The sequence below is a fragment of the Prenolepis imparis genome, unplaced genomic scaffold, assembly GCF_030444845.1.
Source record: "Prenolepis imparis isolate NDT839.2.m4 unplaced genomic scaffold, iyPreImpa1.0 SCAF_1, whole genome shotgun sequence".
NCBI classification, from domain to species: Eukaryota; Metazoa; Arthropoda; class Insecta; order Hymenoptera; family Formicidae; genus Prenolepis; species Prenolepis imparis.
The window spans coordinates 11,828,394-11,853,774 of NW_028141159.1; the positions used below are offsets into that span (position 1 = coordinate 11,828,394).

Consider the following 25,381-nt stretch of genomic DNA (forward strand, 5'->3'; position numbering starts at 1 on the left):
ACGGAAAAAACGAGAAATTAAACATGGAAGGAATGAGAAAGAGATGAAAGAAAGAAGTAAATTACAGAAGAAGTTATAATCGGTAAACCAGAAAAAAAAACCAAGAAAGACAAGACACCGGGGAAAACGAGAAAATGTAAGTGGTAGTCGGAAAACAGCCGAAGAGTGAAAGAGAGTATCAGTAACAGGGAAAAGAAGGAAGAAAAGGAAATAGACTCTGAACGAGGGTACAAGAAAGGACGAAAGAAGGGGAGAAGAGAAGATCGCGAGGACCGACGAGTTGGAAGGAGTAATAGACAAAGAGAACGAAAGGGGATGGACGGACGATGGTGGTCGGGAGGGCTGTCGGAGCTCCCTATTATCGGGAAATTAAAGGCAGTAACTCATCTCGGGACTTCTATTAGACTTTCGCTGGTCAGGGCGGTCGATATTACTTTCGATATGAACGAGCCACTAAATTAATATCCACAATGCACTGGCAATTATGAACGGCCCTTATTCCACCCCTTCCTCTGTCGACGATGTCGAGGGTGCGTCGATTATACGCGCCAACACTACGGTTTTCAGGACGCGCTCAGAAGATATTGCGCGACCGATCGTCCAATAACTGATGATAAAGTAAGATTATTAATATTCTCGGTCATAACGTGTAAAAAACGCTTCTTGCATGATACATGAGTCAACAAATAAAAGTGAAAAATAAACAAATGTTAATTATTAACGGGTGATACGAAAATGAAATAATAACGTTTAATCAAGAAAAAAAAATGTTTTTACAGTTTTGCGCGGAAACGTTAAAAAATTCCATTAATATAATATAACGTTCTATATAAACGCAACGATGTAAATTCCATGATTTATCTCTTCAAAATTAAAAAAGAATGATTTTAATAAAAGAAGCTTTAGAATTTTTTGAAATTTAAAATTCTATCGCATCTGTGACCGGCAAATATTCCGTAACTGAAAAATATCCGTCCGACAGCATCCGTACATATATCAGATTATCAGAAGCATCCCTCGTGAATCGACAAAGCGAAAGCTCCTGTAGCACTACGACAGAGCGCCTTTTGATAACACGCACGTGGCTAGTCGGGGAAGAGACACGGCACGCGCTGGACCGAAAGAGAGGATGATTCTGCGACGTCAGCGTGACCATGCGGGATGACCGTGGCCTTTCTGCAGATTTATGTGGATAAGCGGAAAGCGACGCAGCTTTTTCTAATTCGATAAAGCCGACGGCCTATCCACGAAATTGGCCGCGCATGTTCACTCGACCATGGGCGCCGCTTGAATGATATAGTCGCATCTGCTTGTTAAGCATAATTTTACGAAATAATTTTATTTTAAAAATCCTGAATTTTATAATGCAAGTAAAGCAAAATATTTATTATGCAAGAGAGCAATGTATTAATATAAAATAATGCTTATGTACACATTTTAAAAAGATACAAGAAGATGCAGTGTTTCTATTTCGAAAAGGAGAAAAAAGTTCGATGAAAAAATATTTCGCGAATTAATAATTTTTGTAAAATAATAGTTATTATCAAGTACACAAGTTTGATAATACCTACTCTTTATATAGTATATATATTCGTAAAAGTGTATATGAAATTTTTGACGGCACCCATGTATTCCAATTCGGCTTTTTTTTCGATACGTCACGCTTGTTTCGCACAAAGCAGCGATCAATGACGATTCCAAGGATTTCCGGTAATTCTGCCGAGGGATAACATCTGCGATTGGCACGTTTACACGACGCGTTTTTCGTTAGTCACGATTATTGATTTCATTCTCAAAGCGTGAAATTTTATAACGAATTTTGATAACAATCATCATCATTCATCGTCCATTGTCAAATTTTTTAGATATAATTAATATATCTAACAATAAGATGCAGAAAATGAAAATTGTAAACTTCGTAAAATCGAAAAAGTAATAGAAACGCAGGTGTAAATAACACATAATTTTATATTAAAATTTTTTACGTATACAATTTCTCTTTAATATTTTCCTATAAATAAAAATCTGCAAGTTAAATTAGATATATCTCGATGTGATCATATAAATACAATGATAGATAATGGCAGAATTGAGAATATTATCCATCTATTATCTCATAATATTTAAATACTGACAATGTTTCGGATAATTTGGCAAATGTATAATTAAATATCTTCTTCATAATTTTCTTTATCATCGCTCTTGTCTAATTTTTGAAAATAAGTATATACTTATATGTATTATAATTTCCTCTCAACATCAATATGTATTTATACACATACACACTTATATATCTATCTAATGGTACATGCTATCTAAATCATTCTGTAAGTATTATATATCAAAGCCGCATTAGCTTCTAGAGAAACTAAAATATTTTCGTGCATTTCGTGCCATAGAATGATGGAGACAGTCTCGACCGGTATTCAAGGGTTTCCAATTACGTGGCAGCACTTTGTATCCCGCGTTGCTTCCCTTCCGACGGAATGACTTTCGTCGAAATGAAAAAGAAACGTGGCATGAAGCAGAAAGACGCGGAATCAGGCGAGAACTGGCAAGGACCTTGTTCGGCATAGGCCGTCAGATATTTAGCGGAGCGTATGAGACACGAACGCAACGTTGCATCGAGCTGTATTAATTACGGTGTTTCAAAAAGAATTCTTTTCAAAGCAGTACGCGGAACAACAAAACCATGTGATGCCGCTTGCAAACAAACGAAAATATACATTCTGAGAGAGAAAGAGAGACTCATTCACAGAACGATGCTTCGTTCGAAATTATGTACTTGTTTTAAAATTAACTATCTAAAATTATTGCAAATTTTGATATCATAGAACTTCACTAATGATAACTACATCGCTTTGTTATAGTTACTAGTCGCGTTGCAAAGAGTTATCAATTGTAATCTGACAAAAGATTCGTTCAAAACTTTAAATCTCGACGTTGCACTTGATGGGTGCTCGAAGACGTCGCTCGATGAATCATATGACCCTTTTGGTATGCTAATCGGACATAATATCGATGAATTTATGACGTGGTGTGACTCTGCTCGTGACACGTCGGCATTTCAAATGATCCGAATGGACGTATTTCTTCGGCTTTGGTTGCATTAAGGCGCATAATGCAGAGACATGTATAATAACACAAAGCAAGCGACTTGATGCGCCAACTAAATACAAGCTGATAATATAGTATATGTATCTGTTCTACCTTCTTTTTTTCTTTTTTTTTTTTGCCTAGTGCTGGAGGGGAAAACGCCTTCGCGTACCCGAGGTTATGTGGGGCATGAACCCACTAAATCCCTCCCCCCTGAGTTAAGATCTAACTTCCTCCGACTTGATGTCAGTGCGAGTTCCGCTTGCGCATTTCTACCGCACAATAGTACCAAATTTCGTCCATCTAGTCTACAATAAAATATTTTTAAAAAGTCATTCATTCTTTACATAGATCGCTTTATATCTCGTGAACTGCGGACAAGTGTTGTTAGCACAATAAAAATAAAATTTTTCGAAAAGAAAACTTCAGTAAAAAACAATTTTTTCGGATACTCTATATTTTAAAATATAATTCAGCTAATTGAAAAAGAAAGAGATTAGCGTAGAAAAATTATTTCTTTGCTAAAACGATTACAGATAACAAAAAATACATGATATTGTATTTTTGCCTCGACATTCATGCAGTTTTTCAATTTCAAAAATTAATTTAGCATTTCGTAATATGCTCTCTCCGATACGCAACTCATTCCGTCTGGGTAAATGAATTTATTTTCGTAACTGCCCCGACACGCTCACGACGGCACGCACCTTCGTCGCCCACGCGTGGACACAAAAGTACGATGCATTACAAATTCCACCTCGCTCTTCGCCGAAGGTCACAAATTCCAATAACTCTTGTGCGGTTTACACTCGCAGAACTCGCCGTTCATTTCTGAATCATCATGTTTGGAATAGATGAGAAAAGTTCATTTAATACCTTATTATATTTTAAGAATTAACTGATAGGAATATTTTATTTTAAGAATTAACTGAATGGGATAAAATTGCACATCGTCCTAATAATTAAAAATGAATCATGAAGGAAAAAATATATTATTATACGGAAGAAAATTTTATAAAAAAAAATATATAAGCAAATATTTCTAAATAATTTTATAATGATATTAATAATTCGCCTAACTAATGTCGCGTTTATTTTTGTACCTATTCATTTGTATGTCAGGAGTTGCATTTCAAAGAGATGGAATGCGCAAGGTCGCAACTCCGGAGGACTGACAGTAGTCTGCACGGTTAGTTTACGCGAGCAGGAAGGAACCGCGATAAGAGAACTCTCGCCATTTCCGTTCCGAGGGACAACATGGGAAATCGTTCTCTGGAATGAATAAAAAGGGACGCTAATGAGGCCCCTCACGCTCATAGCTCGCGGAAATCGCCCGCCATTCGCGATAAGCTCGATCGAAACGATTCACTTTGCGCGAACATGCAAAACATTTATCTCTCCTCTTATCTCTGCATTACGAAATCAGTTAAAAAGCGCATATTATAATTTTTTAAGTAATATTATTTATAAAATATTTTTCTACGTATTTATTTATATACATATATAAATTATAATACATATGTATATACTTACGTTCAAACATTTTTTAGACAAGAAGAAATCTAATTATAAATTTTGCGAAATCATCCAAAACACATCGCCGCAAAAAATTATATATATCAATAAAAATGATTCATTAGCTTAATTAAAAACGTAATTGCAAATTTATGGTAATAATAAATCTTACGAGATGCTCTCTGAAGAATTTTTAACTGTGTACAGGAAATAAATGTCGGCCTGTAGGGGAACGTCGCATAAATCCATGTACGAAGCGGATTCCTGTCTGGAAAGCAAGACGCTCGCAATCCACAACACTGGCACCGTGCGAAATTCATTGCGAGGGGGAGACAAATCAGGCGCGCGAAATTAACAGCGCGCATGCATAATTAACGTTGCTCGTGCAGTCACGCACACGCAATTCCATGTGCATCAAATCGAATCGAATCTATCTTACCGAATTTCCAGTTCGAATCGTATCTGCCAAAAGCCATTCACGTCTTTTCGATCAAATATAATCATGTGTAACGTAACAATACAAATAAAAAAAATTTTTTCTCCAAATTCATAAATTTATCGAACAACAATTCTGCATTATTTTAATTAATATTGTTCATATATTAATAATTAAAATATCCTATAAATGTTAATTTCATCGGAGCCAATTATTTTCAAAATGTATTTAAAAAAAGCTTGCATTGATCTTTATCAGATTTATGACTGTGCGTCTTGCATCTTGCAAAATCATCTTATGCGAGAAAGTGCATTTTTTTAAAATTATTATAACAATTATCGCGACTCTTGGCTGCAAAATTACGTCTGCCGAGTAGGAAGACAAGAGAGGGTAAGTTGTAATTGCGCAGTTACACGTGGAAATTGCGAAGCTGCAAATCTGGCGTCTGCCATACAGTTGAGTGGCGTAAAGGACTTAGCCGCGACGGCGGCGTCGACTGGTGCGAATGCAATTAACCCTTAACCTGCGATGCGAAATTTTGATGCGGTTATCTATAACGCGATTAATTAACAAACTTGCGTAATTCGGCCGCGCTGTGCTCGACTGCGACGCATAGTACGCCGAAATCGAAATTAACAAATCACGAGAATGATACGTAATAACTTTCATACTAATTGCTAATTAATATGATTTCATATTTAGTATTAATCATGTTATGAACAAATATGAATGATCACCATCGTGATTTATCTAAGTTTTGTCTAGTTTCATTTATGTTGAACATCTCTATTTTGCATGTATTAGATCTTATCATAGACAAAAAAAATCACAAAATATGCCAAAATAAATTAATAGCTTATGAATTTTACATCCTCTTCAATTAATGATAGATCGAGATAAAGTAAAATTCTCTTCAGATTTTTATGCTTAATTTATAATCGCGAGCAAACGTGAATTCCAAAGAGAAAAATTATCTGCGAAATAAAGTCAAACAGAGAGCGGGATATTTTCTCGTGTCGAGTAGAACGCTCTTAATATCGCTATAACCGAAACTGCAAATTCAGCATCGGCATTCGACGCTGGAAACAGCGCGACGCCACTTATTTATCCGTCGACGCAATGCCCTCATACTCGCGCGGATCGGGAAAATTTCGGCAGTCCGTTAATGGTCGTTATCGGCGACACATGTGTGCGGCCTGTGTGCCACGTGCGTGGAAAATCCGCAACAGGGCCAAGGGGAAAAATTCGACATCTGTCCGCAAACGCGGTTGCAGTAATGCGCGCGCGTATTTCGTCGCGCCCGATAAATGCGACGCTCGTGACGTCTTTATGATGCGTGTCGTTTATTGGACGTTCGCAATATCGAGATGAATGGACAGAGCGTATTTTATTAAGAATTTATATTATTTTTTTTTCTTTAACGTAATGATCAGAAATTTATTGCGCCTACCATTAACTGTTGCGCTAATTAATGACACACATATGTGTTGATCGTCAATAATAAATATTAATTTTTATCACGCACACATAAACTGTTATATAAAATATTTATTTAAAAAAAATCGTGATTTAAAAACCTTGTAAATGTCCATCTAATTTACATGTATATTGAGACAGAATCTTTTAATGGCGGTAACGTATCAAAAATGTCTTCGTCTTTAATATACAGGAAACTAAATCCACCGTTAAAAAATCCTGAACGAATCCATCGAATAATAAATTCGCTTCCTTCATTTTATGAACGATCTATTCCATTAATAAACAAACAACGACGCATAAAGGGGTTAATGGTTCCTCTCATACCGCAATAAAACTCATCTTTCTTACACATCACGAGCACTATGAAGAAGTGTTCGTCGAGATCCACCACGGAAGAAAGTACAGAAGAAGCGAACGTGCAAAGGAAGAAGAAAAAGGTATTGAACGAAGGGAAACGAGAGAGAGAGAAGAGTAGACCGAACGAAGAACATCGAGTATATCTCGCAATACAGTAGCTACGCCGAAGGTGTATCATAGCGGGGCCCAAAGTGTTGGATGCTCGTGGGACGTTCGGACCCCTTGCAGAAACACGATGGAGACGGTAGGATAGGAGAGAGCGTGAGGAGAAGGAGGAGGACAAGGGATCAGGAGGGAGAGTCGGCGTTCCGTCTTACCTTGTAATTTACTCACCGCAGGCCTCAGGCTATCCATCTCATGGCATAACTCAGGGATGGGCCTGTCGGGCCCCTGGAGTGTCGTTTCGCGCAAACCACTGCGTGATTTTTCATGAATTGCGAACGCATTTTATTTAACTTATTCAATTTTCTTTATAATCTTTTAGCTATTCTTAAGAGATTTTGATACGATTTAGAGTCACAAAAAATTGACAATATTCTAAACGTTTTTTTAAATATAGTACAGATTTGTGTAATGAGATGTGTATATCAGTACCATAATTTGTCATATATGTCATAAATATGGCATAATATACCTATAAAAAAAATTTGTTTAAATATTTTTATCTAATTTTCACGATTTTTATTTTTTTAGAGAGTAAATAAATTTTGTTATAATAATTGTAGCATCATTTTTAGTTACATTGTTTTTTTTTCCATACAAAATTAAAAACTCAAAAAGAAAAGAACTTGAAAAATTCTTCTAGATACTTATGACAATTATATTAAAAAGATATTTATATTTATATATGTTTTAAGATTAAATATCTCGATGCAAAATAAAATGGTAGCACTTTGACAATTAAAATAATACCTTATATTGCACACAATATATTAATTAATTATAGAAAAGCTATGTGCTACAAATGATTATATTTAATGGAATTAAATGCATTAATTACAATGAGAATTGATTTGAAAATTAATATCGCGCGATGGATTATGGAAGCGAGACTGTTTTCCAAACAGATCGAATTTCCAAACGATCGATGATCCGCAAATTCATATTCAGGAAAATTCGAGTGTGAAATTCTGTTTTAGATGCAACAGTTACGTAAAATTTATATTAAAACACTTGTCGTATCTGACTGTAGAAATATAGCGCAAAAACCGATACTGGAATAAATTTTAATTAGCCGTGAAGATCAATTTAAATATATTTGCCATTCGTTTATATAGGAAAAGTAAACTCCACCGAAAACAAGGAATTATACGAACATATTTATTTTCGTGTAAAAAAATAGTATAATAAACAAAAATCAGCAGTAGAATGAATTATATTCTTGTACTGAATATTAAATGCCTGAAATTTATGAAATTTACCTCGCTATACAATAATTATGTCTTGTCCAGTAGCTTTATTTAAACGAGATACATTTGAAACTATCTATAATTTGCATCAATTTATAATTTCTTTTTAATTGTTCCACAAAAATAATTATTTTTATAAAATCTTTATAATATTAAAGGCAAGTATTTTGCACATAACGCGATTTACATATACTGCATTTCGATAGCAATGATATGGACAATGGATAGATGGGTTACATGAATTATAAGGATTAGTAGTCGCGACGCGTAATTGAGTGATTGCGGATGCTACGAAGAAAAACGGCAGTTGTCAGCGGGCGGAACGGCGTCGCGGAAACAATAGACGCGGAGATATAACGCGATCGTAAATTCTATTATCTTCAATGGCACTATTTGTCACGTTCGATCGACCGGAGCCATCTCCACTTCAATATACAGGGTGCTTCAGCAAAGCGCGTTTCCTCGTGGGTTATAACGGCTAAAGGTTTAAATTTATATAAGAGAAGTTAAGAATATATCAAACATATATATATATATATATATGTATTTAAAAAAATAAAAATAAAACAATGCGCGGTTACAACAAAGAAATACGATTATATTAGCATAAGAGATGATGCGATGATCTGCATTTGTTTTGCTGTTCGAAAGAATAAGGGCGTCAGCAGAACGAGAACTCGCGAAATAATAATACTAATAAAGTGTAATTCGATGGAGCATTATAATGATAATATGTATAAACTGTAATTATGGTTAATTTATGCAACAGCATCGAGGCATACCAATCCAAAGATAAAAACTGCGAGGATTGGCTGGAAGAATTCAGCCCCTCTTAATCGGTGTTATCCTGATGAGGTTTAATCATTGGGTTGGAATATAAACATGTACATTGCTTGATATATTATCATGTATATTGGCCTGATATATTATCATATATCCTTCTGATGAGTGCATAAATTAACACCTTGATTTAAAGAAGAGATTTCTTAATCGACTTAATGAATCATTAATGAGCTTCAATGGTTAAATTATTATATTATAAATTGTTTTCATAATTAAATTATTAAATTACTAATTAAATTTGTCAATAAACGTTGTTCATTTTTTACTGAGCAGCCAGCTGTTACTTAAAGAAATTACGCGGATATATATTATTATACTATTTTATAATATACATTTAGATAATATTTCTTGAATAAAGATCCAAAGAAATAAAGTAATTTTCGCGAGGCAACAATTTCTGCAAAAGTCTTCGCGTTAAATATAATTCACGCGCAGTAAAACTTTTTTGAAGAAAAATGCGCTCAGGTATAGCATTCTTACAGTCGTCGTCGCTGCATAATTTCTGCAAACTTTGACCCATTAATAAAGATAATTTTTGAATAGTGTAATTCTTTACATTTTTCCTAACATTTTCTTTTTCTGTCTCTTGCATTTATATTTTTCTCTTTTGTATATTTATTTCCTCCTTTCTCTGTGTCGCATGATAATCTTTTGGACAGCAGTTTAATCTTTTTAAGTATTACTAGCAATATTTTATTTATTTAGCGGAAAGTGTTACTTCTTTCGCATAAGAAGTGTTTCTATACTACTTATATAAAATTGACAAAATATTATATTAAGTCACGAAATTTTTATTTAAGCTCTCAGACATTTTATTCCAATATTAAATGAAGATATTATAAGCAATTCTATTCAATTTCCAAAATACTATTATCGGGGGGGGGGGGGGGAAGTAAAAATAAAAAATCAAATCATTTTACATTCATAAACGTGTTAAGATATTTTGAGAAGATTAAACCGCGATCTTTTTTTGCGCGCGCACATATAATATATTGTATGTATGTGTTTTTAAAAGAAAGAAATAAAATATACGCGGATTCAAATGCGACCACTTTTTTCGAGAGAGTTAACGGCACACCGCGCCGTGTGTGAATCACGTATGCGAGCTATATGATAATATTTACTCGTCACACCGCCTTGTGCATGCATCGGCGCTCGCATGCGCGCATTTTTTCACCCACGTTGCGCGCAATCAAGAAGTGATACGAGCAGGTACGTATCTACCTACCTACCTACCGCGGTACGTGATCTGCCGCTTTTTCGTCGGGCCACGGCGAGAGAGCTTCAGGCATAGTTGGAGACGAAGGGGTCCAGGGAGAGCGAGGGAGATGAGAAAAAGGCGTCAGACCTGAGAGGCCGCATCAGCGGCATCCGTGAAATAATAACGGTGTATATGGAGTGTAATTTAGCTAAACGTATGCAGCGTTGCATTGAAGCTCGCCTTCGAGCGCAGGGACGTGCTAAGAAATGCGCTTTATTGATCACATGCCCGTCATAAGGTAATTACGTTTGTGAAAAGTGTGGCTTGAAATTATTTTGAATTAGTTTAAAAGAGTATTAAAAATTATTTTCGCGAGTCAAAGTCATAAGAAAGTATTTTTATTACGATGTGGATCCGATAAAAAGACACTTTGATATTTATTTTTACAACAATTATTAGTACTTTGATATTTTAGAGCCTGAGAATTTTTTAAAGATATGCGAATGATATTGATTCGTAACAGTTTGTCGAATTAAATGGTTTTTTAAAAATAAAGATTGTACGATAATACAAAATTAATATGTTTAGGATGTACAAATTTTTATGAGTTTTATTTGCATATTCCAATTAATCGTAAGCTCGTAAACTTGCTTGTAAACTGTATTTATGCAAATAAATTCCTATTTAGTTCCTTATAATTGGTCATGCAAGAGAATCGAGCTGCGCGAAGGCGCTATATTCTTTGCGAAATGTATAATCTTCGATCGGCGATAAAAACAGCTAACAAATCAAGACGCGCGAGCGGGGCATCGGATTAGACAGATCTCTCTCTGGTCTATTATTCATCGAAGTATATCACACCGCCGCGCTGCACCGGGTGCATAAATATGCGCCGGCATCTCGAGCGGAGAATTTGTATCTCCCTGCAGTATGCTATCCGCGCTAATCGATAGATTTGAAAGTCATGGCGCGCGCGTCGTCCATTTGAATTTCAGATGCGAAATCGCGGGGGCAATATGACAACCTTAGCCGGTGGTTTTCAACCATCTCCGGGCCGAGACTGGAAGGCCCAGGAAGGAAGGAAGCAAGAAAATAACTAACATACAACGGATGAATGAATAGACAGTAGTAGGACCTTATCATCGAACGTTGTGATAACTTCCGCAAGCGCATTCTGCTGACTTGTAAATTCTCTGCCGACCGACTGGCTGTTAATCACGGAGGGCATCGCGCGATCTTATAATAAACGCCTCGATTAATCCATTTACGATTAACGGATGTGATTTTTATAGAAGCAAGCAGATGGAAATATTTTTACAACTAGATTAAAAAGATATCAGACAAACCAGATTTAAAAAAATTCGCAACATTGATATTTCCTCCAATATGTATAAAGATTCTCATTATCGCTAAAGATTATTTTGCTCTTTGTTCCATTTGTTCGTAATATCATAACAAAGATTTCGACGCGATCCTCCAATAAAGATGCGCCGAGACATCGAATGATTCCCCGAAGAAGCAACGTCCTGAAAGTTACAAAAGGCCTCCTCCGTTCTAAGTAATCAGACATGCAAAATTCTTTTGTGCCCCGCTGTTCCTCTCATCCTCCGTTTCGCCCCCTTGAGCTTTCGACTGAAGCTCCCTTTTTCTCATCGCCTTAATCGAACCGTCGTTTGATTTTGATGATACTTTTGGACATCAATTTGATGATCCAGTAACCACCGCGCTCTCTTTTTGCGGAAACATAACTGAACTTTCTTATTAACTGAATCGAAGCGTAATATACAATCTCTCTTACTTTCTCTATACATCTTTTTTTCACGAAAAACTAAATTAATCCCCTATTCTCCCAACTTTCTCTTGGCAAATATTATTATTTATAGATATTTTGTAGTAATCAAAATGATAATAATATAAAGTATGATTATACATGCTGATAATTTCATCAAAATTAATTTCTAACATGTTATACAAAATATTGTGTCTGCAAATATAAAAATATTTTTACAAATTTTTATATTTTTTAAACGATTTTATATTATTCAAAATTCAACTCTGAATATTATGTATAAAAAATATCTTCATAATCCTCCAAATAATATTACATTGAATATTACTTGAAAATATAGATGAATATTATTCTTATTTATTCTCAATAAATCTTTTAAATTCTGCTATTAATATTTTATAATACACAACAATTAATAAATGGCAATGGTGAGCTCGTTTATGAAACATCGGACATTATTGGGTCGCACGCGAGTTTCCGCTTTAAAAAGATTTATTTATCGACCGCCATGCGAACCGGCAATTAATTATCTCGTCCCGGGTAACGACCGGTGGAATGAGAGGGCGAAATTAATTCAATTTAATACACGCGCAAGTGCAAGGATTCGCGATCGCTTTCCCTCTCTCCCTCCCTCTCTCTCTCTCTCTCTCTTCTCTCGCGACGTCAAAAGAGAAACAAACGGCCGCCAGGCCACTTATGTGCAACGCGCGCGCAGACGGCTACAATTAAAACTAAGTAACAATTAGACCTAAGGAGCGAAGTTCCGGCCGAATACGTGACCCTCTAAAGCGCGAGTGCAAACGCGAATCCGCGAGCCTTTCTCCCTTTTTTTTTCTCCTTCTTAATTTTCGCGCGCCCATTCTCTCACAAGCCACCTTTCTTCTCTCTTCAATTCTTTCTTTTTATTTTCTGAGTCGTGAAACATTGAATTCTTAAACGCGCACCCGACGCCTGCGCGCAGAAAATAGTTTCATTTCCGGGTAACTATATATGCATGTCTCTCCAATTAGCTCTCCTTTTTATTCATTCGTAATATATAATTTAATTACGCAGGATGTATTAGAATTTGATTAAGATTTCTCCGACAAACATTAAATTGATTATACTTTACGAGAAAATTTGAAGTCTGGAATATAAAACGATTGGAGAAAAAGTATTTGAAAAAAAAACCATAAGAAATTATAAACTCTCTTGCGCGCGAAATCAGCTGATGATCTGTCATCGGAAAACAGCTGATAAAATGTCATTGGAATAAAATATATGCAATCCAATTTTCTAGAATACAAAATACAATAAAACGAATCGCGTGCATAAACTGTATAGTTCATTACAAGCCGAGGTAAAAGATCGCACTCCACTTCGTGAGTTCCGCCGTCACGATAAAATTCGATATTCATCGCAATTCCGTTCCGCGAAATGTGAAACTAGTTGCGACTTATGAGATTGATTAAAATTCTGGAGCATAACATTTCGCGCAAAATGAAAAGAACGTGCGAGTAGGTACTTTCAATCTCGAAAAGGTTCAAATAAAGAAGAAAAAAATATATCGTCTCTCTGGTCAACCTCATGCAAGATGCTTAATGATCGCGATAGAATCCGATGAGAGGTCGGTGAATCGTATACTCTACATGAAACTATAATGCACTTTAAAAGTACGTGAGTAATTAGTATCCGTTGGTTTAGCCAAGGATATACTATTACAATACTAATCTTCAAGGCTTTGTCGATGAGCAGCTGCAATGACAGGGTGCGGATAATATGCGTTTGAGATCTCTACGGAAGTTTTAATTAATTAACCAGCAAGAAAATATTCGAACACTATATAGAACAAAGCTATTTTTGCAATTACAATCTTACCTAATTATCATCCTAGCACCTTCTGTCATATTAAATTGAATCTGTCGTCTTAAAAGCGAACTCTTGTTATTTTTAAAATAGAAATAAAAACAATACCGCTCATTAATGAGAAAATAAAACGTTTGTGACTTAAATCATAAAACAATCAAGAAAGCTCGATACTGTTATTATATATAGAATCGAATGTTCTCCGGAAAACAGTTCTCTGTAATCGTTTTAAAGATACTTTAATTAAAATAAATCGTTATGAAACTGAGCAAAGAGCTTTTGACTTTTAAACTCCGCTCGGCATAATAAAGTTCCTTTTTCGCAAGAGAGAAGGAGAGAACGAGAAATATCTTTTACAGAAGAATTTTTCAGCGCTCCTTCAAGACGAAGATGTAATTAATTGTGACGAGTTGACCCTAAAAAATTCACTGACAATCTCTTGCGCGACCATGCTTTTGTCTTCATTATATGAAATGCTTTAACGCGTTTTTTCCGCTCTTTCTGCTTTCTTGGTCCTATCGCAAAACCTGTTTCTAACGAAGAACTGTAAGTTACTTTTATGGCCGCGCGATTTATGATAAATTTTGCGGTATAAATCATCTTATATATTATAGATATCTCTAAAAACATTTTACTGTAAAGATTATTAGAGACATTTGCAAAAAATTTTATTAAGATTTAAAGAGAGACTGGAAAAAACGACGGATTTTTCATTTTAATCACATAGGATATAAAAATATATATTTCTACTAACTATGAATTAATTCCTTCTCTAAAATTTGATTTTTCTCATTTCAGGAGACAGCAAAGAGTTATGACTCCCATAATTATTCCTCTAAAAGAATATAAGCTTTGTGCTCATCAAAATGCAAGACAGAATATTCTAGGTGAGCGAAAAACAATAAAGGATTGTATGAACAGCTCAGCTAAATGAATCTAATAATTCCTTTTATATTTGAAAATATTACCTTGAAAAATTCAGTTTTATATAGAAATTAAAAATAAAAAATTAGGAAATACTTTTTAATGACCTGTGAAATAATTGTTTTTCATATTCAAGTCTGTTTACATTTAATCAAAGAATTATGATAAATAATTCGCTCGACCAGAATTTAGAGATAACAGATATATAAATTAACGTTTGTTTTAATTAATGCTTTCGGTGTCTGTAACGAGTTGATAGGGACGATTAAAAGCGGCGCTCGGCTTTTACGTTTGCATAAATTATTAATAATAATTTCGTTGAAGTTCACAATCGTTATCTCCGGCAGGCATATTAATTTTGTCGACATTCGAATGGCGGATATATCTCGCGCATGCATGTCACTGCGATCGACGTCGCGGCCTGTCAATCTGTTATTCATCTCTCCTGTATTTTTGACGAGCGTGTCTTCGTTGTAATTATTAATTACGATAAATACACACGGCGCATACTTTTCGAAGACCTGTCTGTCAATGCTTGCACGCAAAACGCCATTGGATGTAACATGAAATAATTACACGAAATATATTCGCATAAAAATTTATTTGATTGCAGAATGAAAAGTCGACGTTTGTAATATCTCTGCAAAATCAATTATCTTTTCGCTACTATTACTGTAATAATTCTATCGCTTGACGTATTCGATGCACGTAATATCGAAAATCATGAATTGCATGCAGATAAATTAGAGTGACGGGAAGCAATATTTTTATTCTATAAATGACAATTGAAATATATAAAGAAATAAAATTGTAACCATATTTCAGCAATATTCTTTTTGATAGAAAAATAATATTATAGCAGAGTAATTAATAATTCTAATTATGATTTATACAAGATATACAACATATGTATATATACATTTCTTTATAATACGAGTATAAAAGTGTTAGAATTTTACAAATTTATTAAAATTTTTGTTTAATATTGTGTTTTCTGCGTAATTAGCTTCGAAGATATAATATTGTGCATTGTCGTAGCGATTTTTCGAAACTGCGCCACACGCGAAAGCAAACTGTTCGATATATTACGCGCGTCGATATTCGAGCCGCGAGCCCATAGCGAAATCTGTCGATAACATTCGCGCTTGGCTTACTTCCAGCCTCGAGAACGAACAAAAAACGACGAGGAGCGTGTAAAAAGCGGCATAAAGAGCGTCAGCGACTAACGCGATCGAGACTTCCGGTAACTTTAATTAGTGGTTTCCGATTCGTTAACGGTGCGATACGTGAGCGGAATTTTCGTTCGGCAAAAAAATTAGCATTTTGCCCACCATTGCCTTTCAGCTAATTCGCCAAGACATGCCTCTTGGTAGCACGCGTAACGGAAAAAGCCTCATTGTCAGATAGTTGTAGCAGAGAGTCAGCTGTGGAATTTTAATTCCGAGACGTAGAGAATTCGATTGTTAAGTCGATTCATTTGTTGTTTTCGAATATGTGCGCTTCTCATTATGATCGATAATTTTAATAAAGATTTTACGAAAAAATTATATTGTAATTTTTGATTTTGTGAAAATGGGGGAAATATTAGATATTAAAACAAATTTTTTTAATTGTGCAACAGGTAACAAAATAGTTTCGATCGTGTTATCGAAAGAGTAGAAGAGGATTTGTAACAAATTTGCAATATACACTTTTAAAAAGTTAATACGAGAGAGAGAGGTAGAAGAAGAAAGTGGATTTCGTGCACGTATACAGGATCTCAGAAAATGAAAAATAATCAACAGCAATACGACCCCCCGGGAGCCGATCCTTTCGTTCCTCTAATTTCGGAGAGTTACGCTTCTGACCGCGCGTAATCGAATAACATGGAATTGCGCAAAACTTATACTATTGCGAGCGGAATTGCGGAATATAATCGTGGACTAGTCGAGTTGCTTCTGGGAAAGTTGTATGAGCGATCTACCTCCCCGGATCTTTCAGTTTAACTAAATTCCAATTCCTCACATTTAATCAACCATTTTATTTTTAATTTTCTTTTGCTTTAATACTATTGTATACGTAATCTAAAAAAATGTTATATTTGTGTGATTAAATGTTATTTATTGGTATGAAATTTCTCTAAATAATTCGAAGCTTTTATTCCTATCGTATAATGTAAAAAAATAATTATATATAATTAATAAAGAATATTTAGAGGATCCACATGTTAAATAACAAGAAATATATCGCGTAAGATTTTCATTTTTAGACACTATATAAGGATCGATCACGATCGAGTATTTCTAGACAAGATAAAGACTAGAATATCCAGGAGAATAATTAAATCAAATTCAAAGCTTCACTGAGAATATCGAATGTTGCCTCCACACTAATATTTCTTTATTTACGTAGAAATTAAAATAATTTTTCTAGATATATATATTTCTCTAATGATAATTAACTTTAATACAAATTACATTTAAAACGAGACATTGCCAAAGGAAAATTATTTACTATATATGGTTTATTGTGCGCAAATATCAAATTTATTATCGTATTTTCCCAAACAAGATCATCCGTTATAAGATTAATGGGCAGAAATAAAATTTGATTTGGGAAACGATGCAATGGCCTCGTCAATGTATTGGGAGATAATTCGGCCATTCTGCAGCATGTTCCTGTGTCATTACGAGCTCGTACACACGAGTAATTTGATGCCTTTCATGCGGTTTCCCCTTTGTTACCTCTACCGGGCAACGTCATTATTTGAAAAAGAGTATGATTGATCAAAACGTAACGAGATAGTACGTATCACTTGCAGAAACTACAACTAACGAGGTACATTCTGTGTCTCGCAAAGTCGTCGTTTGTTAGTATCTGACCTAATTTTATCGATTCCAAATTTTTACAGAAAACATTAAAGAATATAGAGATTGCGCAAATTTATATAATTTATACATGTCAGATTTTAATGTATTAATTTCATTTAAAATCCTTGAATAAAAATATTTAAAAAAAGATCGTAATTTCTTTCACATTTTCAAAATATTTTAATTAATTTTTCAATTACATTACAAAAAATATGCAACTAAAAGTAAATAAATATTTATGAGACTTTATCCCAAGTATGTATCATTTGTATATAATTTTGAGAACTTTGTTCGCAAAATAAAAATCATGGAATGAAACTATTGCATCGGAAAAACGCATTCACTCATTCTCCTGTTCAAAAAATCGCCGACTCAATTCAGAACAAGTCAATTTCATTGCGACAATTAACGACAATTAAAATCTATAGAGAGACTATTATCCCATTTGGAGAACGTCGCATTTTTTCACCAAGACCAGCACGAACATCCCTTTTTAGATGTCAATCCGTGCACATTTTCAAGACACCCAGTGCACGAGAGAGAGTTGCCCAACACACGCTCAAGTCAACATAAAAGCGAAGTGTCTCACGCGCTTCGAGGGTAGAAGCCGCCCCGGTGAAGGGTCCTTCAGCTTGCCGAAAAGGAAAGAACTCGAGGAAAGGGGCCGGTTGGGGGATCGCGAGAGAACGAAAAGTGACCCTCCATGTATTATTCCGTTCGAACGTCATTTCAAAAACGGCTTATCCGCCGCGAGACTATTAACGTCAGAGGGTGGACGGCGTAAACGAAGGGCGAGAGTCTGTGCGGGAGGACCCGATACGTCGTCGAGCAGGGTTCCTGATTTCGAGTCCGGCGGGCTCTGAATCCTTAAATCCCGCGACGAGTTCAGCGCCATAACGAAGCTGACGTTGAATTTAACTTGACAGCCGGCGTGAAGTGTCGGGGCGCGAACGGCATCGCCGTTATTATTATTAACGAAGGGAAGAAAGGACCGTCATGGACCGATCGCAGCAAAGAAAACGAATATATGGACATCTTTGCCATATTTTGTTACAAAATAACTTTCGTCTAGCGTAGACAGTGATAATCATAAAACCCGACATCTACAATTTTTTCCTAGCTTGGAAATGGGGAACCCATACTAAAGAAATGTGGGAACGTTCATGCAAGAAAAGCGAAATAGAATTTAAAGGTGAAGTAAGATAAATAAATAAATAGATAATTGACGAGATAATATAATAGAAAGAATATTAATAGAGGTAAATATTAATATAATTTTTAGATATTTCAGTTACTTGATAGATAAATATATATTTGATGTACTCGGAGAATATGTATATTTCGCCGTAAATCCGATTAATTGGTCGGTGGATGTGCGCGTAAATTTACGAAGCTGGTAATTAAATTTGATCACGCGATCCCGAACAATATCAGCTACGTCTGCGACCGATGAAATCCTGCGCGATGCGGATTTCGGAGAAAATTCGCGCATCGCGATTGTTCGTTCGTGTGGACGACGGCGATCGATATCTCGTCGCGGTATTACGATGCGACTGCACGATATTACGCGTGTTTCCCCGTGTTCCTAGTCGATGTGCCACCAGGGTTAATGTAACAACCGGAGTGGCGCACTCGGCCATAATTACTACAAGAACTCTAGCGCGGCTAACTATGTTGGGAATGCACCGGATTTATCGACATAATTGAATATGATGTAACGCTGCCTCATGTACAGAGACTAATAATCTCATAAAAAGTATGCTTTTAAAATATCACTGAAAGTCATTTTTATTTATAGAATACATTTGATCTCTCCAAATAAGAATTCTAGAAAAACAAATCTTGATGCATTTCGTATTAGAAATTCTACGTTTTAGTATGACCTAATTATGCAAAATTAGTACATGGACACACATTATTACTTTTTAAATTATCCTTTTCTAAAAAAGATATGTAAAGTCGATGGCTGATATTTGTCAAAAAATAATTATCGCGGATAAGAAATCATAATATATTATTTAAAATATATTATTATTTAAAATACATTATTATTTTTAATATTTTCAACATATATACCCCCCCCCCCATTACCGCTATAGAAACGATATAAAATAAATAACAATTTCACACTCACCGATACGTGCAATAACGAAGTTGTAGTACACAGCACATTGATCTGAAAACAAAATATTCAAATTATGTATATACATATGTGTGTATCAAATATCTCATAGGCGTCATTATTACTATTATGAAATATAATCAAAAATACAATATTTCTCACTTTATTCGTGTGAAATCGACGAGCAGCCGACGTCAATCAGAAGCATTTAAAAAAAGAAACGAACGTCTCCATTTGAACGACATTTAAATGTAATGGGCGCGATACGTCAAACGGTCCGACAGCTTAAGAGCAGATCAGACTCAGATTTATGACACCGCGATGCGAAATGAACGATAAATTTTAATTCGTTCGCGAACACGTCCGTTGGAATCTCCGTGCGAATTCGGATCAATTGCAGTTGCCATTGCAACACTGAATGAACGCGAAACGTTACGCGGAATAATTTAAGACGCCGACGTAAATAAAGCTCATCGGAAAATTTCGCGCGCGATTTATCGTTATTCGTGATGTATACCGCTCGAGTTAGCATTGATTTATGCTTACGTATTTCAATAAATAGATATACGACAATAAATCAATATTTTATAAAGGCTCAATCAAAAAGAGAAGGAAAAGCAAATAGCAATGTCGATTAGAAAATTAATTTAAGTTACTTAGAAATTATCAGTTTAATTAGACCAGGTTATGTAAAATGATTTAAAAGTTGTTGCAAAATTTAATTATAATCTATAAACTTAATTATAATATATCTATACGATTTGTATAACTTTATCAACATATCACAAGAATATTTTAAATAATTCCAATAAGATATAAAAATACAATTCACATATTATGAAATTATGCATGTGGGGCAGAAATGTGTTTATAGAAAATTATATCTACATATTTCTTTAATTTTTAATTTTGTTAATTTCTATCAAAATGGTAGGTACACACTGCGCATTCGTAAATAATCTATAAAAATATTATACCATGTAGATTATTAAAAATAGTAAGTATTAAAAATACACAAAATAGAGTATTATCATTTCTAATTTTTATAGTACAATATAAATATGTATTTTCTTATTATCCCTTTCATAAATAAATAAAATATAATCCTAATATTGTCTCTCTTTCTCCCTTAGAAATATAAATAAGTTATACAGATATCAAATAGAAAACGAGATCGAGAGGACAGCTTATAGCTTGCGGAAGAAAGTGCGCCGTATCGACTGGATTTAATGCCACGAAAGAGGGTTTGGCCAGCGCGTGATTCTCCCCTACCACAAATCAATAACGGGCCGATTACCGTCGGTCTAGAACCCATTCCGTGGAGCAAAAAAAAAGAGCGAGGAAGGTGCAAGGAACTCCATCGCGCACCGCAGCGCGACAGCGCGAGCGACGCCGGAGAAAGAAGCGAGACAGGTGGCAAGACATTAATTTCTAAGCTTTATGCGGTTCTTATTAGAATCTCCCTGGAGACGGCGCGCCAGCGCAGCTGTCCCCAAAAATATGACTCTATTTATCGTTCCGGGTTCTTATTTGCAACCCCTATCTGACCGGAAATAATATGTCGCCTCTAACAGTTCGTAATTCGTATATGACATCTGCTTGCTTGCCAACCCGATCGATTTCCCAGACATTTGTCTTCTCTCTTTCGCCGAGGTCTATATATCTCGAGGCTATAACATTAGTATCAATCTCATTATTAAATCGTTTCTTTATTGCAATATTGAAAAAATAATGGTCGTCCTTCAATTTTAATTTATAATAAAACCACAGTGAATGATCAATTTATGGCGACACAATTTTTAATCCTTCAATTTGTAACATTCCGCAAGTAATCTTAAGCAATGACTTGATATTAAAAATTCTAGATGTTATTAACGTTATCGATCTCGTACATGCGATAATACGACAATCAATTTCATAGTCAGATTTTGTAATAATCCTATGAAAATTGACGATGACAAATTTAATACCGTTATGTCAAAGCATGGCAATCTTTAAGACGCGCGATTTTTCATGACGCGGCTATTCGTCGCGAGTTAAAACGCGATAGATAGCGTTCACTATACTCCATTATGCGCAGCCGCGAATTTCGCCATGCTGATTTTCCGGGGTTCGCGATCTCCTATTGTTCGGATAAACGGAACCGTTCCTCGCGGCCGAATTTATGACGGCGTGGCGAACTTTTCATCCGCGAGACGCCACCGAGACGCCCGCCACCATTCAGCCCCCGGGAGGCCCGAATTAAATTCCGGCGTATAGAAATACTCTATTACTGCGGAAACGGTGCGACGCGGAATTTCATATGATCTAACGTACACGCTCGACTGACTACCAATACCGAGGTAGAAAAGGAAAGAAAGAAAGCGAGAGAGAGATTGGCGGTGATAAAACGAGGATGAGAAGCGAGAAAGAATTAAAAATGCGACGAGAAACCCCTTCGCTCTCATATAAGCGCGATCCTCGATATTAAATATTTTCTCCAAATCCAGGCGAACCAAAAAATTATCGCGAATTTTTACCCTTCTCTTTTTTTCATTCCCTATGCGGAGTCTTTTTTCTGTTCTCCATTATCCCGTAAAAAGGATTAACATACACAGACCTTCCACATATATATTTATATATACAATACTTTCCTCGCTCGTTCACGTATAGACTGTACTTATGTATCACCATCTTTGCATATTCAGTTTTAAATATATTTGCAATTAATTTTCTAATTAAAGTTTCACTAAAATAATATGCATTTAAAATTAACTAAAAAAATAAGATTCTGTAATTCTTGATGTGACAAAAAAATTGTGGAGTGCGTTAAAACATTCTTGTGTATTTTATTGAGTTACCGATATTTTTTATAAACTCGTACTCGGTTTCGGATTTTACATGTAATTATCATTACTATCCCATATATGCAGTGATTATATAAGGAGCGGAGCAAGCGCGACAAAAAGTTACGTCAACGCATTTAATTAAGCCGTTTTACGTCAGTTTTGTGCCATTTTATTTTTGCCCCACCAATATGGCCGGGGGAATTTTAATACACTATCCGCCAGTCGATATACCGCGTGGTATTTATGGTCGCACTATAAAACTGCGCTCGCGTGACATACGAAGAAAAACGAGCGACGTGATCCTGGCTAGACAGAAGAAAATATTGAGGTGACGGATACGGATAATTATTGTCTTTTTAATTGTCTCAAATAATACTATAAAGTATCACTTTGGATCATAAGAGCGTCTTTAATCAAAGTCGAAAAACTATTTCAAGGGATTCCGTTAATTTCAACTCAGAAAGAACTTATAAGATAGAGAACTTATAACTTTTTTATGCTGCAGGGGTCTTGTTCTATGGATATCTCTCTTATTTTCTTGCACATCATTTTTTTCTTTAATAATTTTAAAAACATGCACTCTCGGGAATTTGATATAAAATTCCTGACATATATAGGTATGCAATATATCTTACAATTAATAATTATTGTGACTAATCATCTTCAAATAAATTAAAACAAATATTTTATTCTACATCTGGGTAAATATCTCTGCATCTAGATACTTTCGTATTATGTTATAACACAATGCTAGTTTCAGATTTAATGTAATTCGACAGAAACAAAAACGAGTTTATGAACGAGATGCGTATAGGCACCGACAAGAAAGAAATCCGATTAAACAGGCGAGACTTGTCCCGGTGAACGCGTGTCTTGTTTAACTTATAAAAGCATACAAACAATACGAAGCGGAAGCAGTACCGTAGGCGAAGTAATAAAATAAGCACAAGAGATTATTTACGCTCGTTGCACTTACATCCAATAAAGAACAGCTATTGGATGACATCACTGTACCCGGAATCCAATATGTTCTCTTATATTAGATACAAGTGCAGTGGGCACGAATACAAATAGCGGCGAATACTGCGAGCGAGCCAGAAGAGAGAGAGAGAGAGAGAGAGAGAGAGAGAGAGAGAGAGAGAGAGAGAGAGAGAGAGAGAGAGAGAGAGAGAGAGAGAGAGAGAGAGAGAAAGAGAAACAGAGAAAGTGGAATATGTGGAGAAATATGAAAAGAGAGAGAAACTGAACCTTTAAATTGAGTTTGAGAAAAATTGATATTTTTGCTTATATTCCGCGCACTCGCCCTCTCTCGTAGAGAGGTAATAAAATGCAATAAAACTCATTTATATGGTGTACAACGCGAATATGGTGAATCCGTCGGAGCAGAAACTCCGAAGATCGACCGCGGATAAAGAACCGCAGAGATCTAGATGCAAGAGATAAGAGGTAAGGCATTTCCTCGGTATCGACAAAGAAATTGCAAGCACGCGGATGAATACAAATAAAGTTGCTAGAACGATAAATTATTTCGATGCAATATGGCTGTGATATCTCGAAATATTTTTCATCAAAATTCAGCATCAAAAATGATAATTTTTAAATCATAATATAATGAAACTAATCATACACAAGAAAAAAATGTACATATATTTATAAAATGCGAATTCTTGTGATATGCAACAAAGAAATTCAATTAAATAATTAAGTTAAAGAAGATTCGCTATCGAAGATCCGAGGAACATAATATATCCATTAAGCCATATATGCGCGACGCATTTAATTGGCTTACATATTTATTTGACGTAATAATTTATAGCGTTTTAACTAGACCGCTCGTGAGATAATGCATTATTCTAATATAAGTGAAGCAAGTAGGTTATCGCTAAAAGATATGCTTTTAGAATTATACGAAATTGCAAATAAAATGTTTGTGTTCGAAGTATATTTTTTATTAAATTTCTTTTTAATAAAATCTTCGAGAGAAGTAATATAATTGTTATCTAATACAGTTATCTCTAACATAAAATATTATAGTAAATTATATACATATATAAAATATTTTAATAAATTAATTCCGAGATATCACATCTTTATTCCAATTCTAAAATTTTACTGTAAAAAAATTTTTCTTTAAAAATTGTCGAGATATTTAATGTTGAAAATTAAATATCAACAAGTATGCACCAATTACAGATAGATAAATAAGATGAAATATACATTTCGTATATATTTTTCTCCCAAAAAATATATTCTATAATTTTACATATCTTCGGCAGCAAACCCTTTAGAGTAAAAAAGAATGGTTGAATTTATAAGACATGGGGGTGAACGAAAAATTATGAAAGAGAAAAGATCGGGCGAAGTTTGACTCGCTCCGCCATTGTGCGATTTTTCTCCGGCAAACTTTTTCACGGTAACTCCGGCGAAATGGCCGTAATGCTTAACAATATCAGCCGGTTTCACCAGCAAAGAAACAACCGGCGGGGCTTAGAGCGGCAGTGCTCGTGGCAAATCCAGCAGCCATTGTGCCGGCATGACGAAGGTCCAGGCTTTAAACAAAAGGCAGTGCCATTTGGCGGGCGATTTTTCAAAACTGGCGGAGTCGGTGGCTCATCATAAAGCCGGCCGGTACTTTCGGCCCCGTTTACACTGCCTGCAAGTAGCGTAAAGAAGGGCGATATTTTAGCG

At 35.2% G+C, this 25,381-nt stretch overlaps 1 long non-coding RNA gene across 1 annotated transcript in view; it reads left to right on the forward strand.

Annotated features, from left to right (window-relative positions):
• LOC145945291 (uncharacterized) overlaps window positions 1-14,904 on the forward strand; it is a 167,194-nt gene extending 152,290 nt beyond the window's left edge. Inside the window, exon 4 of the long non-coding RNA XR_014426827.1 lies at window positions 14,769-14,904. This is a non-coding gene — a long non-coding RNA (uncharacterized LOC145945291). The remainder of the gene's footprint in view (window positions 1-14,768) is intronic.
• Window positions 14,905-25,381: the final 10,477 nt, after the last annotated feature.